We start from the raw sequence: 5,198 nt of genomic DNA, 5'->3' as shown, positions 1-5,198 counted from the left end.
CACACATTAACATAATGTATTAATGACGTCCGTTAGAGTAGCCACTCGTTGTGGGAGGGGAATGTCTTGTACCCCGGGAGTGACGTCATGTCACCTGCTGCCGCGTGACGTCATAATCTGCAGCTTCGCGCGTGCAGTGAAATCCGAGGTGAGAAATTCTCATCGCTGTTGTGGTTGTTGTGGTTGTTGTGGTTGTTGTTGTGGTTGTTGTGGTTGTTGTTGTTTACCAAGCTAGAGCCTCGCTCTCTCTCTCGTAGGGATGCCAATAGAGCAGCAGCAGCAGCTTGTGAATCGATGTCCAAGTTGGAACTTTACAACGCGGGGCCTAGACACGCGGGGCCTTGCCTCCTGCCCTCGCCTGGTCGCGTTTGCTTTAATTCCCTCCCTTAAGTTTAATTTGTCTTCACGCGGCTCGCTACTTTGTCACTTTGGTTTACTGTAGATATTAACGCGGTTTTTTTTTCGTTTTTTTACCAGCCCAAGCCCGCCTGAGCTGCTGTACCGCTCTTGTTTACAGAAGCTACCTGCCCACAACAACAACAACAAGGTGGGTTTTGTCAACGCGTGTCTCGGTGTTTTGACTTAAAATTTTAGCAACTGCAGCAATTCATATTCTTGGTTCTTTCTGTAAAGTCACGGAGATAGAAAATGAAATAACAGAAAAAATATTAAATTAAATAAAAAATTGCAAATAAAGCAAAAAAACCCACGACGTTTTGACCGCAACACAAGTGGTCTTTGTTTATTTCCATTATCTGTTATTTGTATTTGCTATCTACGTGACTTTAGAACCAAGACTACGTGTGTCAATGTCTGTCAAACACGCTGAGCGCGTGCTGATGTTGACTCTAAATGTGGAGGGGACAACCCCTGCTGCTGTTGACCATGGCAGTGTGTGTGCCAGAGTCAAGTCTGTTCACTCTGTTGAACACGCACGTTATATCAAAACAATATTACATCTTCTGGGTTCTTTCGGTAAAGTCACGTAGAAGGGAAATAATAAAATAATAAAAATAAAACATAATAAAACAATTCTCACGACGTTTCCCTTCTACGTGACTTTACCGACAGAACCAAGAAGATCTATTAACTCTGTTGAACACGGAGGTTATATCACAACAATTGTTTGTTTTTGGTTTCCTCTGGAACTCTTTATAAGAATGGAAAAGTCAAGAAGTTGACACAGCACACACGTGCAGCAGCTGAAGTCAGATCTGCTCATCTCAGCATTCAGGACATCTAAGCCTGGCTGGCTTCACACCGCTAAGTTGCGATTGAACATTAATTTATGCATTTCTGCATAACACAAATAGGATTGTTTTCAACACCCTTTGCAATGTCAGCCGAATTTAGCTCTTATAAATATCTATTTTGTAACCAGACAGCCAAAATTGTGTGCTCGGAATTTTGGGTTAACATTCATTAAGAAGATACGAGGGCTTCCAGGCATATTTATGACCATTCACCCTCTCATTGTGTGCCATAACAGCCCGTGTGATGAATTTGGGAAACTTTTTCACTATATCATGAATATCTATGAATAAGTATAGACGTGTAAGTCACGTGTTACTATGTAAATATGCATTCCTCTGTGTCTCGATACTGATGTGTAGATGGTGTGGATATTCTTTTTCTGTCTGCAGCTGTCGCTTCCTCTGCAGAATTGGTCTGATGGAGCAAAGGCACTCGGCGCAGCTCGGTGCGACAAGGCATCAATGCGACCGGTGTGCATACAGCACGGATCGTCCTGCAAATTTGACACGGCACCAGAGAACTCACACAGGAGAGAAACCCTTCAAGTGCAGTGTGTGTGGGAAGGCGTTTGCACAGTCATCTACTCTTGTAACACACCAGAGAACACACACGGGAAAGAAACCCTTCAAGTGCAGTGTGTGTGGGAAGACGTTTGCAAAGTCATCTACTCTTGTAACACACCAGAGAACACACACGGGAGAGAAACCCTTCAAGTGCAGTGTGTGTGGGAAGGCGTTTGCACAGTCATCTACTCTTGTAGCACACCAGAGAACACACACGGGAAAGAAACCCTTCAAGTGCAGTGTGTGTGGGAAGACGTTTGCAAAGTCATCTACTCTTGTAGCACACCAGAGAACACACACGGGAGAGAAATCCTTCAAGTGCAGTGTGTGTGGGAAGGCGTTTTCACTTTCATCTACTCTTGTAAAACACCAGAGAACACACACGGGAGAGAAACCCTTCAAGTGCAGTGTGTGTGGGAAGGCGTTTACACTTTCATCTACTCTTGTAGCACACCAGAGAACACACACGGGAAAGAAACCCTTCAAGTGCAGTGTGTGTGGGAAGACGTTTGCAAAGTCATCTACTCTTGTAGCACACCAGAGAACACACACGGGAGAGAAACCCTACAAGTGCAGTGTGTGTGGGAAGGCGTTTGCACTTTCATCTACTCTTGTAAAACACCAGAGAACACACACGGGAGAGAAACCCTTCAAGTGCAGTGTGTGTGGGAAGACGTTTGCAAAGTCATCTACTCTTGTAACACACCAGAGAACACACACGGGAGAGAAACCCTTCAAGTGCAGTGTGTGTGGGAAGGCGTTTTCAGATTCATCTACTCTTGTAAAACACAAGAGAACACACACGGGAGAGAAACCCTTCAAGTGCAGTGTGTGTGGGAAGGCGTTTTCAAATTCATCTACTCTTGTAAAACACAAGAGAACTCACACGGGAGTGAACCCCGTCAAGTGCAGTGTGTGTGGGAAGGCGTTTGCACAGTCATCTGCTCTTGTAGAACACCAGAGAACACACACGGGAGAGAAACCCTTCAAGTGCAGTGTGTGTGGGATAGCGTTTGCACAGTCAGCACATCTTCATGTACACCAGAGAACACACAAGCATCAGAAGATCCACCAGGAGTGGAGTCTGAAATCAGCTTGTGAAAGTCAAAGTTCTGCAATGAGCCCATCCCTCATCAAACAAGAACCGGACGACAATCCCAGCTTGGACACTTTGAAAGGTATCGAGGTGAAATGTGAAGAGGTGAAGGTGAAATGTGAAGAAGTGATGGTGAAGAGCAAAGAAGTGAAGGTAAAATGTGAAGATGAAGATTCAACTCCAAAATGTGACCTTCACATCGATGGAGGCAACGTGAAGCAGGAGGAGAATTCTGACTGTGAGGCAGAGCGAGGCAACTCCCAGCAGTTTGTGGAAGTGGAGGTGTGGGTGGCCTCCGAGACAATACAAAGTCAAATGGAGACCCGGTAAATGTGTAAGCCAGAGACGATGTCGCTCCAATAGATGCACCTTTGTCACAGGCCTTTAATGACAAGAATGTGAAGTTGAACACTCAGTTCCTAGGTTCAACCTGCAGGGTAAGGGTGGCCAGTCTTTGTGGACCTGTGTGTTGGGTTGATCTCTGACCAGCAGAGAGCCAATAAGCTCCCAAGCATTCACGATGTTATAATTGCTTTTACATGGTGCTTAATCCGCTCAGCAACTCTGAGTTTTGTATCGTACCTCGTCTCAAACATTCTAAGAGCACCCCAAGTGGCAGCTGCCCCTGTGTGGCACACGGTGGTGGCCCTGCACCGGCCTGCGTGTGGACAAGAGCCTGTCAGTAGGGGGCGATGGTTGATGTGTAATCTCAGTTGTGGAGTTTGTCGGTAATGTTTAGAATTTGCTACATTTTTGACCCAGACGCCAACTTGCAAAGGCCTACTCGTTTTGAATTGTACAATTGTGTGTTTCACATCCACTGTTCAGTAGAGGGTGCATTCTTTAAATAGCTCCTTGTTAATAAGATGTTATCTAAACTAAATTATTCAATTTTGGAAGAACGTAATCAACCAGGTAGGGTGTTGACTTGTGTTGGCTGACTCTTGTGTTGTGTTGCATTATATTTCTAAGTTCACTGTTTGTTTTCTAATTCACTTGTTGTACCTGACGATGGTTGCTTGTGTTCCAATCGAAACGTCGTATTCTATAAAATTTCGTTCTACGTGACTTTACTGAAAGAACCAGAGAATAAGATGTTATCTGATGCAGTATATTTCACTGCAGTTATTCAATTTTGTGCATATGCCTGTCAATAATTTAGAATGAATACTTGTCTGATTGTGTGCGTACATGTAACACACTGTATGTACACAATGCACACACAGTGTACACACACAGTGTACACACACTGTACACACACACAGTGTACACACACAGTGTACACACACGCACAGTGCACACACAGTGTACACACACGCACAGTGTACACACACGCAGTGTACACACACCCACAGTGTACACACACACACTGTGTACACACACAGTATACACACACACACAGTGTACACACACACACAGTGTACACACACAGTCTACACACACAGTGTACACACACACACACAGTGTACACACACCCAAGGGGTCTCTGTTCAAGAGATGGAGCAATGGAAAATGGATCTAAATCAACTTAAACTCCAACCCCGCTCTGTGACGTCACCACTCAGCATTACGTCATCCGCGTGAAACGCCAGGGGAGGTGTACCTCGCTAGTGACGTCATGTCACCAAGGATGTCACCCCCCTCCCCCCCGTCCACCGCGCTCTTGAACGTGACGTCACCTCCGCCTCGGTCACTGCAGAGATCGTTCCAGTTGCCAATCCTTATTTGGGCAAAGCCACGCCCAGTGACTGGCGGCTCATTAACATAAAGAGTTCGTTAAAGACGTCACGAGTTTATTGCGACGGTCTCATTAACATAATTTATTCATATTCGCATTTAGTTACAGAGCCGCTCGTTGTGGGAGGGGCGTGTCTCGTACCCAGGAAGTGACGTCATGTCACCTACTACCGCGTGACGTCACGAGGTAACAGGAAGCTGTCGCTCCGCGCGTGCAGTGAAATCCGAGGTGAGAAATTCTCATCGTCGTGGTGGTTGTTGTGGTTGTTGTTGTTGTTGTGGTTGTTGTTGTTTACCAAGGTAGAGCCTCGCTCTCTCTCTCGTAGGGATGTCACTAGAGCAGCAGCAGCTTGTGAATCGATGTCCAAGTTGGAACTTTACAACGCGGGGCCTAGACACGCGGGGCCTTGCCTCCTGCCCTCGCCTGGTCGCGTTTGCTTTAATTCCCTCCCTTAAGTTTAATTTGTCTTCACGCGGCTCGCTACTTTGTCACTTTGGTTTATTGTAGATATTAACGCAGTTTTTTTGTTTGTTTTTTTACCAGTCCA

This window comes from Lethenteron reissneri, unplaced genomic scaffold (genome assembly GCF_015708825.2).
Source record: "Lethenteron reissneri isolate LAM-NWPU_2019-01 unplaced genomic scaffold, ASM1570882v1 scaffold_1468, whole genome shotgun sequence".
NCBI classification, from domain to species: Eukaryota; Metazoa; Chordata; class Hyperoartia; order Petromyzontiformes; family Petromyzontidae; genus Lethenteron; species Lethenteron reissneri.
Note: the sequence above shows the minus strand (reverse complement) of the source record.